Raw genomic sequence first — 15,793 nt, forward strand, 5'->3', positions numbered from 1 at the left:
TTACAGCAATCTACTCATGAGGTCAGCAGCCCTATTTTCGGACCCCTTTATGGACACCAGGCGAAACCTATACTCCTGTAGGCACATACTCCACCTCATGATTCGCTTGTTTGTCGACTTCTTTGTTTGGAGGTACGTGAGGGGTTTGTGGTCAGTGTGGATCTCAAACACTCTCCCAAACAGATAGCAATCAAACTTTCTGACCGCCCAGACGATAGCGAGACATTCTTTTTCTACCGTAGAGTATCTCTGCTCCCTATGAAGGAGTTTCTTGCTAGCATAGGCCAACGGAAATTCATCCCCATCATGCTCCTGCATGAGTACCGCCCCCAGACCACTGTCAGAAGCATCAACCTTTAACATAAAGGTTTTCTCGAAATCGGGCAACCGTAACACTGGAGGATTTGCAAGACACTCTTTCAGCTTGACAAATGCACTTTCCTCTTCAGGCCCCCACACAACATCTCCAGGCCTACCTTTGCGAGTCAGGTTAGTAAGGGTAGGGCTATGTCTGCATACTTGGGTATGTAGTCTCTGTAGTAGCCACAGAGTCCTAGGAAAGACCTAACCTGCCTCTTCGTCTTGGGCCTTGGAGCTTTGCGCACTTTGTCTGTGAGCCTATCGCTAGTGTGAATCACACCTTCTCCTAGTTTATGTCCTAGGAATTCTATGTTACGCGAACCTACGGTGCATTTGGATGGCCTAGCTGCCAGATTGGCATCGCGCAGTCTATGCAAGACTTCATCTAGAACCTCCACATGCTCTTGCCAAGTGTCTGTGTGAATCAGAATATCATCGATGTAATTCACAACATTCGACATTCCATCTAGTACCTTCCTCATCATTCTAGTGAATTGAGCACTGGCTGTCACAAGCCCAAACGGCATGTACTTGAATTGGTATTGTCCCTTAGGCGTTATGAAAGCTGTCTTTGCTTTATCTTCATTCCTCATTGGGATCTGCCAATACCCTTTTGTCAAGTCTAGTTTTGTGAAGTACCTACTGTCGGCTAATGACGCAAATAGCTCCTGAGGATTGGGCATGGGCTCTGGATCAAAGACTGTGACCTTATTCAACCGCCTGAAATCTACACAAAACCGATTAGAGCCGTCCGGCTTTTTGACTATCACAATGGGATGACCGTATGGAGAGTTAGAAGGCTCAATTTCTCCTAACTTCAGCATGGAATCAACTTCCTTGCTAATCTCCTTTTCCATAGCCTGAGGTACCCTATGAGGCGGAGATCGCACTGGTTGTTCAGTCGTCAACGAGATTTCACATTCAGATATGGTTGTCTTCTTCGGGATATCAGTGAATATATCTTGATATTCACAGAGGATCTTTTGCACCTGAGTCCTCTCACTATCCTTTAAGACTGGATCTACTGTTACCATGTCAACAAACTCCATCTGTACTACGCTGGGCATACTGGGCATCCCCCTATTCCAATCAGAACCCGCCTCTGCCATATCTTCCTCGTCAGCCATGACCTCAACAACTTACTCATTGCCTTCGACCCTCTCAACCTCAAAGCAACTGGCCACTGGTACCTCTTCACGTCGACTATATTATTACCTCTTCAACAAATTGATGTGATATGTTTTGGCAACACCATCAACATCGACCACATAGTCATAGTCAAACTTGACCCCTACTACCTTGTAAGGACCTCGCCACTTTATCAGCAGCTTGTTGTGCTCAGTTGGCAACAGAATGAGCACGTCATCCCCTACATTCAACTTCCTGGGCCTAGCCTTTCAGTCATAATACCCTTTGTACCTTTTTGCAGAGTACTTCAGTGTATCTTGTGCAAGTTGCCATGACTTGACCAGCCTGTCTCTCAACTCTATCACATACTCATACTCGCTCTTGAGCTCTGGATCTAGTTTCTCCGCTGTCCATAGTTCTCTAAGCACATCCAAAGGCCCCCGAACATGTATCCCATACAACAACTCGAACGGAGAAAACCCCAGGCTCGAACTCGGTGCTTTTCGCAAAGCAAACAACAACGCCGGAAGATACCTATCCCACTGACGTGGCTCCTCAGAACACAACCGCTTCAGAGCTGATTTCACCACAGCTTTGTACCGTTCAACGAGGCCATTGCACATAGGATGGTAGCGAGAACTTGTCAACTGTCCTATCGACAGCAACCTACACACCTCATGCATCAAATCAGACACAAACTGCGTCCCTAGATCCGACATCACTTCAGTAGGAATCCCAACCTGGCTGTATACCGAAACTAACGCCTCAGCTACGTCAACAGTTGATATCGATTTCAACGGTATCGCCTCCACAAACCTAGTCGCATAATCAACAATGGTCAGGATATGAGTGTGTTTTCGAGCAGACGGCATGAATGGACCAAGAAGATCTATCGCAATGCGTTGAAACGGGACACCAATGAGGGGGACCCTACCAAGGGTAGTCTTGGGCACCCTACCTTTGTCAATGGTCCTTTGGCATACATCACATGACCTACAGAAATTAGCCACGTCTTCCGACATCCCAGGCCAACAGAACTGAGTCTGAATCTTAGACATTGTATTGTTGATACCCAAGTGTCCACCTAGGAGTGAGTCATGTGCGACTCGCATTATCTCGTTCCTACGAGGCTTAGGCACTACGAGCAATTTGGGACCTATGCCCTGATTACTTTCATCCTTTTTCTGCCTAACTAGAAACCCCTGTTCACACACGAACGTGTACTTGGAATTATCAACATGTCCTATTTTCTGCCATAGAGGGCGCAACGACTCATCATCTTTCTGTTCCTGTAGAAATTCACTCGACCGCACATTATCAACAGGATCTGCAACAGTCAAACCTTTACTAGGCCTCGAATCCTTCACCTTTTGTGCACGAGTTTGAACAGCCATCCCTGTATCATCCGGCTCACCCGGGATTGCGACCTCGACGTCCGGTTCTACATTCCCGATAACTACCTCACTCAAACAATCAGGCATGCACACGGCTTCAACTTCCCCTTCAAAATATGGCGAGTCAACAGCTACCTAAAGGGCTTTTTACACTTGTGTTTCTTAACCCCGGACTTTCTCTGACCCAGGACTATCGTTAGTCCCGTACCAATTTTTTCAGCTTTTTACACTGGCCAATTAGTCCCGTACTATCTCCTGTCCGGGGCTAAGGAGAAAACTGACCTTTTTACACTCGTATTTCTTAGCCCCGGGCTTTCCAAACCACATGAATATTCATGATTACGCTGTGTACTGTACACGTACACGCACGCACCGGCAGCACTTGATTACCTCGTTTCTGATTGGTCAGTGAAGGTCGGACTTCGTCTCCGTCGCTTAGCCCGGGATTATTTTTTCGTTCTGTTTACACTCACTTGCTTGGCACCGCAATTGCGGTGCTAACCCCTGCTATTTTGCAGGGCCAGATAGTACCGTACTATCGGTGGGGCTAGCCCACTTTGGCAAAAACGAGTGTAAACAGAAAGTGGGCTAAGGATAATCCCGTACCAACGGTGGGGCTAAGCCCCCCCCCCCTTAGCCCCACCGTTAGTCCGGGGCTAAGCACAATTTTACAAGTGTAAAAAGCCCTTTAGCCACGGGAAAACGCCTAACCGTACCGTCAATTAACCTCACTGCCTGATGTTGACCTGTTAATTGGTCATTTCTAACCAATTTCTCTTTCACTACGCACGTACTACAACCCGTATCACGCAAAACAGACACGGGTGTATTATCTGGCATCAGTCTTCCAGACACAACCGGCATACGATTCACCATCGCGGCGACATCATTGTATGCCATTCCAACTCTGTCAACCACTTTCATTTTCACATCCTCAAAGTCATCGACCATTCTCTCAATGGGGAAACAACCCGCCGTCGAACCAACAACTCCCGGCTCAGAATCACCCCGAGACACCTCATTCGCCACATTCATGTCTTCTTTTGGGGCCGTACCTTCCTCAGCACCCATCAAACCTTGAGCTGATACAGGCCTAGACAACATGGAACAATCTCTTCTCATGTGATTTGGGTTTCCACACATATAGCAACCTCTGCCCTGAAAAGACCTATTTCCCATAGCCTTTCCTGCCTTTGACTGAGCATCAGCCGGTTTCTGATACGTACTACTCTTCTTGACCTGATTTTGTTGGGACGGTTTGCTATCCGGCTTTGAATCTGATCGGTTTCTTTCCGATTTCTGTACACCCGAAAATGCATGAGGACCGTGAGCTTCTACATAGATTTCTGCACAATCAACTACCTCGTTGAAAGCTTTACATTTTCTTTCCTTAACAAACCTAACTACTTCCCTGGGACAATCTATCAGAAATTGCTCTTGCAAAATCAAATCTTCTAGATCCTTTCTAGTATCCCCGATCTCAGCCTCTTCCACCCAATGATCAAAATACCCCTTCATTCGAGTAGCAAACTGTTTTGGGCGCTCAAACTTCATTGGCTTAGCTGATCTGAAACTCCGCCTATACCCCTCTTCAGTGAGATGATAACATGAAATCAACTCATGCTTCACTGTAGCATAATTCTGGCGATCATTAGCACTCATCCGATTCACAACATCTAACGCTTTGCCTGTTAGATTGGAAATCAAATACAACACCCACATGTCTACTGGAATATTCTGACTTTTCATCAACATTTCGAACTTTGTGACATAAGCATCAAACTTATCATGTGCGTCATCAAATCGACCTACTTTCAGCTTCAAGCCAGCTAACTGGGGCCTACCAACATTCGCCGTTTCTTCTTTTGCACGCAACTGTGCTAACTTTATTTCATGTTCGCGCGCCTTTTCTACAGCTTGGCGTTTACGATCAGCTTCACGGGTAGCTTTAAGCTCTGCTTCAATTGCCCGACATCGCTATGAAACAAAGCTACTCAATTCGCTACCACTAAGGCCCATTTCTCTGCCTAATGAAGAGAACTCTCTGGTTTGCTCAACACTACCCATACCGACTATGTAACTTCCAGACTAAGCAGACGTGTAATCGTACAAAACAGCTGACTACTGTACCTAGCTATCAAAGTCCGACAAAAGTACTACCTTATAGCCGGCGTACTTAACAACACTTTGTATCTCCGAACGAGCATACAATTGCAAATGACAAACAGCTGAAATTCACTCAACAGATATTCCACATACCAAACCACTAGTACCTTGTCAAAAGCGTACTGGAATGCAAGCAATGTGAAATTACACGAGTTAAAGTGAATTCACTTTACGAACATTCCACATACCAAGCATGCCTTGTCAATAAGCCTACTAGAGCTGTATCTCCGAATGAGCATACGATTAACTTGGGACTGTACAAACTCAACACTACAATCCACCAAACATGCCTATACCAGGTGACACCAAGGGCGTAGGCCTAACCTTGCAATAAAATAACACTCCGCACGAATTCATACATGCATGCAAACCCCGAATCTATCACACTGCCTCTAACCGGCAACTACCAAGGACGTAACCTTGAAAAAGGAGTAACACTCCACATAGACTCAATGCACACAAACCCGAATCTATCAATCATGCATATAACATGCAACACCAAGGGCGTAACCTTGAAATATGGAGCAACATTCCACACAGATTCGATACCCGAATCTATATCACACATGTGCCTCTTGTAGGCAACACCAAGGGCATAACCTTGGGGAGAAAAACGTCAGTCAAACTGTCACGTACGGCGACATACTCACTGGGATTCACACTGGGGTAACGTTTCCGATCAAATATACGAAACAGTTATTATATCGACAATAATAACAATAATAGTAATATATGACGGTAATGCGTATGATTGAGCAATGAAATTTCAATCAAACACACACATCGCATTTAAGCGTAAAACATGTTAAGAGAGTATCTGAATAACTTTTTCTAATTAGGTAGCAGGGTCTCGATGGGACCTCCAAATTGTCACGTGAGCGACTTTTTTTTTTCTCTCTCTCTCTCTCTGCTACCCTGACACCGAAAGAATGGAAATTGAAACTGTTTACATGCAGTTATGTTCGAGTTGAATCTTTCAAATCTTTGCAACTTTCTTGCTCACAGCATATCACAATACATGGAGCATAAAAAATAATTGGAAAGTCTTAGTCGACTTGAACCGGTGATCCCCTCAGCTTGGCTCAGTCGTCATCGATGCCCGATACCCTCGTCGTCGACCTCGGCACAGTCGCTTGGATTGTCTCTTGGAAGCACCCTTGTCACTTGGCCACTCAGCTAGACGCTACCCTATCGGCGGTCCTCTCAACTCCTCGGCCTTCACTAGTCCCTGCAACCACGCAGACTCCTGCCTTGACCCGCGATGCCCGAGCTCAAGCGACGACGAGCGGGCAAATGGAGATTGAGCTCCGTATCAAAATTCGGATACTAACTGTCCAAGTTCAGTTTATATCGGCAGCTGGAGCTCGCATCTCACCGACGTGGAAAATCCCCAGAAGAACGACTGCTGCCTAAGCGGAGATCTATGCTGGATGTCTGATTAAAGTGTTTCTCCCCCATCCGCTACATCCATCAGCTTTTTATTAGCTCCCCTAGCCATAGAGATTAACACTAAAGTCCCTTACACTCCCATACACTTGCTTTTTCATGCCTTTCCTACACTAAAGAAATCATCCAATCATCATGCTTAAATATAGCTTTATTGAAACTCTACACAATATGTCTGGCCATCGTCTAGACTGCTGTTACATAATATCTTTACTCATGAACTTATGAACAATAAACTTACAACCAACATCCTAGTGACACTGACATAGCTGAGTCTCGACTGAGCTAGATAACATTCCTAGCCACCACCTGGATGGGAGCTATTGCATAACACCCTATTCACTCAATTTCTATAGTCTGAACTAATACATAATACCGCAAACCGGGCATGCTGTTGCCATGCTATTTCTTTAACTTTTGCTTCGTCTCATTTCATGAGACTGCCCTGTCTGAACTTGACTGATCTACACATGCTGTTGCTATGCCAATTTATTCTTTTATTTTTACTTTGTCTCATTTAATGTAAATTTCCAGGCAGTCAGCCTCTTGCAGTTTGACCTAGTGGCTTTCTAGGACAACTCTGAAGCTCTAATCTTTACAAAATTCAAACAGGTTCGATTTCACTTCACTGGCAAAATCAAAATAAATTTCTCTCCTGACAACTGTACAATTTCAGAGTTGACACTGAGTTTCAGAAGGTTTGGGTAAAAAGTGTGGTTACCATGGCAATTCGTTGTCTGATACAAAAACAAGGGACATTTTGCATAAATACACTTTTAGTAAAGACCATCATACATACCAAATTTGACCTTCATAGCTTGAATGGTTTATTTTGATACAAAAATGAGTGGTTACCATGGCAACACATTTTCCTTAAACGAACACATTGGTGTTTTGCAAAACTACACTTCTAGATCATGATACATACCAAATTTAACTTTAATTACTTGAATGATGGAAAAAGTTCATTCGATCTGCAAGGTTTTGTTAAATTGTGGTTACCATGGCAACGGTTTGTGTGACAAACAGAAAAATTATGTGTTCCACATCTATACTTCAGGGCCATAAGGCCTACCAAATTTGGTTTCAATTGCTAGAAAACTGTGAAAGTTGTTCACACCACAGGATAAAAAAAACCCATGCGGTTGCCATGGCAACGCATTGTCCAATACAAAATATAAAGGACATTTTGCAAAACTACACTTAAAGAGCATCATACACACCAAATTTCACCTTCATAGATTAAATGGTTCAATTTGATACAAAAATGAGTGGTTACCATGGCAACACATTTTTTCTTATATTAACACATTGGTGTCTGGCATAACTACACCTCGAATGATGTGGAAGTTATTCAATCCACAAGGTTTTGGTAAAATTATGGTTACCGTGGCAACGTTTTATCCGACAAATACAAAAATTGCGTGTTGCACATCTATGCCTAGGGCCATAATGCCTACCAAATTCGATTTCAATTGCTTCAAAACTGTGGAAGTTGTTCACTCCACAAGATTTCGAAGAAAACATGCCCTTGCCATGGCAACGCTTTGTCAAGTACAAACACAAAGAGTGTCTTGCATAACTACACCTATAGATCATCATAGATACCAATTTTGAAATTGATTGCATAGATACTATAGAAGTTATTCAGTCCACAAGGTTTTGGTAAAATTATGGTTACCATGGCAACGCATTGTCCGACAAACACAAAACAAAACATGTCTTGCACATCTATACCTTAATATCATCATTTACCTTAAGTTTCATTTAAGGATAATATAAAGTTTTGGTACCTCAAAAGCTTCCCTGAATTTCCTTGTCTTACTTTGTGTTTCAGGTTAAAGTACCTTTCATTTATAACTAACACTGTGAGACTTACTCGCCCTTATGGCAAGCCTTTTTTTACAGTTAAAGTTAATTTCTGATATCACAAATTCCATTTTGTGATATTAAAAAATCAAATTTTTGATATCAAGAATTCAATTTGTGATATCAAGAATTGAATTTGTGATATCACAAATTCCCGTAAGTGTAGCACATGAACTTAATTTGTGATATCAAGAAATCGAATTTGTAATATCACAAAATCCATTCTTGATATCACAAATTCAATTTGTGATATCAGAAATTCGAATTTGTGATATCTAAAATTCAATTGGAGATATCACTAAATGAATTTGTGATATCAGAAATTCGAATTCTTCATATCAAAAATAGGTTTCACGTGAAAAACCAATCCTAATTCTTGATATCACAAAATGATTTTTTTTGATATCACAAATTCGAATTTGTGATATCACGAAATAAATTTGTAATAACACTAATTTGAATTTGTGATATGAAGAATTCTTATTTGTGATATCACAAGTGCGAATTTCTGATATAACAAATTCTATTTTGTGATATCACGAATTGAATTATTGATATCACAAAATCGAATTTGTGATATCAGTAATTCACAGGGAATTCGAGCGTTAGTTTTGCGCTGAAATTCAACTGTGAATTCGAGCGTTAGTTGAGTGCAGTAAATCCCTGTGAATTCGAGCGTTAGTTGAGCGCAGAAATACAAAGTGAATTCGAGCGTTAGTTTTGCGCTGAAATTCAACTGAATTCGAGCGTTAGTTGAGCGCAGAAATACACAGGGAATTCGATCGTTAGTTCAGTGCAGTAAATCTCTGTGAATTCGAGCGTTAGTTGAGCGCAGAAATACAAAGTGAATTCGAGCGTTAGTTTTGCGCTGAAATTCAACTGTGAATTCGAACGTTAGTTGAGCGCAGAAATACAGAGGGAATTCGAGAGTTAGTTCAGTGCAGAAAATCACTGTGAATTTGAGCATTATTTTAGCACAGAAATACAAAGGGAATTCGAGTGTTAGTTTTATGCTGGAATTCAACTGTGAATTCGAGCGGTCTTTTTTTTTTTGCGCAGAAATACACAGGGAATTGGAATTTTGAGCTGATATTCAGATGGAATGTATACTACAACTAACTTTTTTAGAACAATGTTCAACATACAAATAACTATATATGAGAAATTTACACATCCATCATTCCCTAAATGATCATCAAGGTATATTCGATGAATTATTGATACAAATCAATTGTTTTGCAACATGTTATCATGAATTCAATGATACTTTGTACACTTATGGCCTACATTTAATTCATCGTTTCGTCCTCAAATTGTCATCTATTACTACATTATTGTTAATTATAATTCATTTTTCATGTGGTAATCCCCTTTACAGTAAGACTCTTCCACCAAATCGATGATAATTATGTGTGGTTGTATGTGTATGTGTGTTATAAAAGCATACCATGCAGTTTGTATTGCGGAGGACCGACCAAGGGCAATCACCCCTCTGGTCTGTGTATGTCAGCAGCGGAGAATAAGATAGAGAGACTGTGAGTCATGCAGGGTGCGAGAGGGAGTCTTAAACTTGCCAAATGTCCACCACTGGTGTCGGCTGGTGGTCACATAAAGCAACGTGTTTCTCCTAAAGACATTTTCTCACTCCTCAAAATCAGTCCTCCAGAACAAAGGGGTGTATCCATTAAGACCAATAGTGTAAGGTGTACAGTTTGCCTGCCCCAATATGTTCATGATTTTGTAAAATAATTTAAAGTGTAATTTATTATAGGAAAATTTATTCAAGAACCAAAACCGGGGACTTGAACAAAACTGGAATGCACAAGCCCAAAAGTCTTCAGACCAGAGCAAAAAGAGTGAAGATAGGGCCTATCCAAATCTTATGAGGAGTTTATGCAGCAGTATGCATGGCAAACAAACAGTTAGAATTTGTAGTAAGAAAACGAGCAGTGGTACGAAGGACTTCAATTTTGTTAATCTGCGCAATGAGAAATTTCTCTTATTAACTCGGAGGAGTAACAGGGGGAGGTCGGGAGAGAGTATCTTTCACGTGACAGAGTAAAGAGAAACGCAAACAAAAGTTGTAAGTCAACCAGTCTCTGCCAAATCAGTGGCGAGAAATGGAAGAAAAAATAAGAATATAATCCTTGTGACTTTGAAGTAATTGACAACATATCAATAATGGCATTTTAGATATGTCGCTAAACGATTTACTTTTATCGATTCTTTTAAAACCAATTCCTACTCACTTTAAATGAAGACGAGTTGCCAAAACTCTTCATTTAGGTTTTTTTGTAACTATCGTTATATACTACGTAATGATAACACCTGAAATTCCACAGGAATATCTGCGCTAAACTATTGCTCGAATTCCCTGTCTATTTCTGCGCTCAACTAACGCTCGAATTCAGTTGAATTTCAGCGCAAAACTAATGCTCGAATTCCCTGTGTATTTCTGCGCTCAACTAATTCTCAAATTCACAGTTGAATTTCAGTGCAAAACTTATGCTAGAATTCACTTTGTATTTCTGCGCTCAACTAACGCTCGAATTCACAGTTGAATTTCAGCGCAAAACTAATGCTCAAATTCCCTGTGTATTTCTGCGCTCAACTAACGCTCGAATTCACAGTTGAATTTCAGCGCAAAACTAATGCTCGAATTCCCTGTGTATTTCTGCGCTCAACTAACGCTCGAATTCAGTTGAATTTCAGCGCAAAACTAATGCTCGAATTCCCTGTGTATTTCTGCGCTCAACTAACGCTCGAATTCACAGTTGAATTTCAGCGCAAAACTAATGCTCGAATTCCCTGTCTATTTCTGCGCTCAACTAACGCTCGAATTCACAGTTGACTTTCAGCGCAAAACTTATGCTCGAATTCACTTTGTATTTCTGCGCTCAACTAACGCTCGAATTCACAGTTGAATTTCAACGCAAAACCAATGCTCAAATTCCCTGTGTATTTCTGCGGTCAACTAACGCTCGAATTCACAGCTGAATTTTAGCGCAAAACTAATGCTCGAATTCCTTGTGTATTTCTGCGCTCAACTAACGCTCGAATTCACAGTTGAATTTCAGCGCAAAACTAACGCTCGAATTCCCTGTGTATTTCTGCGCTCAACTAAGGCTCAAATTCCCGTTGGTTTTCTGCACTGAACTAAAGCTCGAATTCACTGTGTATTTCTGCCCTCAACTAACGCTAGAATTTACGGTTGAATTTCAGCGCAAAACTAATGCTCGAAATCAAATGATTTCTTTGCGAAAGATATGTGCTGAAACTCCACGTAAATTAATGATATCACAAATTGGAATTAGTGATATCACAAAATGTATTTCTTGATATCAAGAATGTGAATTCGTGATATCTCGAATTGAATTCATGATATCACGAATCACGAATCACTAATTCGATTTCGTGATATCAAAAATTGGTTTTACGTGATAAACCAATGGGTATTTGTGATATCAAAAATTGAATTTGTGATATCAGAAATTCGAATTTTTGATATCACGAAAGGGAATTCGTGATATCAGAAAATCTTTTTAAAAAGTAATATGGCTTGCCATACGCCCTAAAGTGCTCTCATGCCTTAAGCGGGGTTCCCACTATCGCGCTATCTAATACGATTGGACATTCGTAACTGATCGTGGAAGTTTCGTCGAACGCGTCTGAAATTTAACGTTTCGATACGAAGTTACGCGAGTCAATACGTGTTGGTTGAGATATGGTCACGATTGGTCTAGTTCAAGCAATGCGATCTGTCACAATCTGGTCTCCCGTTCAAATACGATCCGATAGGATTGTCCCAATTGAGTCCATGATTGGTTCCGATTTACCACGATCATTACGATTGGGATCCTCAATTTGGTGCGTGCAGCTACGTTTACGAGATATTTGTTGCTGCCAGTAATTGCCAGCATTTGCGTCCGGTGCGCCCCCATCCCCCTTAATTTCCTAAGCGAAAAAAGTACAGCTACAGACTGCAGTTTATGGACTGTGAAATATCAAAATTTTCAAGCTCGCTCGCTTCGCTCGCTCGCATTTAATCGTTATGTCATTCTCCTTATGTCAGTTGCTGTAAGCAATTGCCAGCAGTTGCGCCCGGTGCGCCCCACCCCTCTTAATATCCTAAGCGGAAAAAGTACAGCTACAAACGGCAGTTTTTGAAATTTTCAAGCTGGCTTTCTTCGCTCGCTTGCATTTAATCGTCATCCCATTCTCCTGATGTTGCTGCCGGGTAATTGCCAGCAGTTGCGCCCGGTGCGCCCCCCCCCCCTTAATTTTCAAAGCGAAAAAATATAGCTACAAGCGGCCGTTTTTGGACTGTAAAATGTCAACGTTTTCAAGCTCGCTCGCTCGCATTTAATCGTTATGTCATTCTCCTGATGTTGCTGCCAGTAATTGCCAGCAGTTGCGCCCGGTGCGCCCCCTTAATTTCCTAAGCGAAAAAATATAGTTACAAACGGCAGTTTTTGGACTGTACAATGTCAAAATTCATGACCGTGTTCATGATCTTCAGTGTAAGAATTAATACAAGAAGTTTCTCTAAATGATACCATTTTATAAGTAAAATCGTTCAATTATAATCTAAATAAAATGTACTGCTACCTTAAACATGTTGGACTGTTTCAAGTCGATAAAACACGGGAAAAAAAAGCATCAAATTGCACCATTTACAACATCAATATGCAAAAAGTTCTCACTGTTCTCCCCCCTCGCTCTCATCGCTTCCTCGCATCTAACCGCTCCCCCTGAGATCAAATCCTGGCTACTCCGGTGATAGGCCCCACTATTCAGTATAGGCCTTCACAGTGATGTCGCACAGGCGGAGCAAGGGCTGAATACCACGATGTAGTCATTTGATTATCTATGAATAATTTTTCTTACTTTTTTTTATAGGAAAAAAATCCCAAATTCCAAAAAGTGTGCACCAGATCGCTGAATTTCAGGTCTGAAAATGCCAAATTTTCCTTGTGTGGGAGGGGAATACCACCTTCCACACCCTCCCCCCGCTAGGCCGCTCCGCTCCCTCGCACAGATATTCAAACCAAAAGTCCCTCCCCTACCCCCCATCATTAAAACGGAACGACGCCCCTTGGATGATTACTTTACTGACTTAAATCAAGAAAATTAAAGAATACAATTAACATCTACAGGAAATGGATACTACGTTATTACATACAAAAAATGGATACACATATTAGCATTTTATTGAATTTATTTGGGCATTATTCAGGGTTGCGCTACGTTTTTGAAAAGGGGGGGGGGGGGGAGTGTCTAAATCGCCTGTCAGTCAAGAAGAAAGAACATCCAAAGACAAGAAAAACAACAACAAAAAAGTCTTCATACTTTTATGGTCTGATTTTCCGCCAAAAGTTGGCTGACAAGCAATAAACAAACAAACAGACAAAAAAAAAAATAAGAACAAAAAGTCTTCATATTTTTGCTGCCACTTCCCTCCCACTTTGCATGGAAAAGAGTGGGACATTTGATCCCTGTAAAGTGTGTGTGTGTGTGTGTGTGTGGGGGGGGGGGCAAGCTTCTCCCCTCCCCCCCCCCCCCCAACCAGTCCGGTTATGGACTTGTAATCGTGGTGATGGTGGCTATCGCCGATCATCCCCCCCCCCCCCCACTTCTCAGTACGGATTTACGCCGTTGGTATATGCATGCATGTCATGCGGAATTACGAGCAGCGAGCGAATATATCCTGTGGCGAAAAATATTTTAGTATTAGAAGTCAAATTATTGTTAATGGCCTGAGCATGTTTCAGGCCATCGTTCGGATAACTTACCTGTATATCACTTCCATTTTCAACCACCCAAGTTGTGCGAACGTTTAAAATATCATTGTGTCTGTTGCTAAGATGCATAATCTATAAGGAAACACGTAACCGAATTCACGATTTACTTCCACAAAATATTCCCGTACAATCTTGAAATAGATTAAACTGATGTCACTTAGACACCGAACCGGTATAAATACACGTTTTAGCGGCGATAGCAACGTATCGCTTGCCCTCAGATTGGAGGGCGTCCTTCAGTTTCTAGCTGCATGGCGTCATATGCATGAAAGGTCTATACTGTAAGCAGGGAGGTGTGAGAGAGACTCCCTGCTGTAAGTACCATTTTGGTTCTGGACTAATTGCCTATGGAGCGCTCACATCCATTACAACTACTGCATACGAATAGTTACTGTGTAGGCCTACAGTGCAACACTCATATATGACTGAGAGAGCCGGGTATCGCGGCTAGCTTGTTAAGAAGGGGCGTTGTTCCAAAGTGGATAAGATTCCCGACTCCCAAACGGAAGACCTGAGTTCGATTCCTGCCTGGTGCTTACGTCCTTGGACAAGATGATTTTACCCACCATGTCCTTCTCGACCCAGGTGTATAACTGAGTACCTGGCAACACTAGGGTAATTAGAATGGCAGGACCCTCTGGTAGAGGAGTTTGGTAACACTGAAAAGATATTCTGCCTAAAGAAGACCTTATTACGGTTATTATCATTTTTGGTACTATTATCATTATTAATATTTGATGACTTCAACATGCTTAAAGAGCCTAACTGATAATAGACCCTACCCCGAAAAGCTTCAGTTCACCACAGTCATAATTGTCCTTCCATTCAACTAAACTCCTTATTTATTCATTGTGTCAATCATGGCATTTAAAATTCCAGGACAAATGTGACCGGTGATCAGATATGCTGCATGGCATCTCCGTCGCATATTGCCGCAATCGTTAAAAGTATTGTATTGCTCCTGCAAGAAAATGTACTACTAATGCATGAAAGTTATGGTGGTACTCATTTCTTTCCCATCGTAATTATTATCACACGTAATACGTGCAAGCAAAAGCACTGGTAAAATGCGAAGACAATAATTTGGTTTTATGACATTCTACTCATTGTGTCATTTAATCAAAGCCGCTGACATTCTTACGTTCGATTTCTCTATATTCAAAATGTCCATGTCTCCAATAAAGAGTTTAGTTTCGCTTTCATTTCTCGAAGCATGCTCTTTGTTATGTGCAGGGATGATTGGCCGTTATATCATGTCACGTGACGCACAACAGAAGATTTGATGTTCGTGCGCATCAACCAAGCGCAGGAAAAGGGTGCGGTCGAGATCATCTGACAATCTATGCATGTGGTGTAGACTTTACGGTTATGTTGGATTTGCGTGACTAAGTTTTGCCTTCTGATGTTGCAGATAGAAACAACAAGTTTTCATATTTAGACACAAGTTTGATGTGAAGTATCATAGTTTGTGCTTAGCAACGCAGGAACATGAAGAACGAAATTATAGTCTACCATTGGAACACATGGATGCTTGTGATGACCATAATCTCGTTAGTTCGGCAAAGTTCATCGGTAATATATAGTAAGTATTTTTACTTTTTTACTTTCTTACTGTTTTCTGATACAGGG

General features: G+C 41.7%; 1 pseudogene; it reads right to left on the bottom strand.

Annotated features, from left to right (window-relative positions):
* Positions 1–485: 485 nt before the first annotated feature.
* LOC140246774 (uncharacterized) lies at positions 486–4,949 on the bottom strand (annotated as a pseudogene).
* Between the last annotated feature and the right edge of the window lie 10,844 nt (positions 4,950–15,793).

The sequence above is a fragment of the Diadema setosum genome, chromosome 3, assembly GCF_964275005.1.
Source record: "Diadema setosum chromosome 3, eeDiaSeto1, whole genome shotgun sequence".
In the NCBI taxonomy this organism is placed as follows: Eukaryota; Metazoa; Echinodermata; class Echinoidea; order Diadematoida; family Diadematidae; genus Diadema; species Diadema setosum.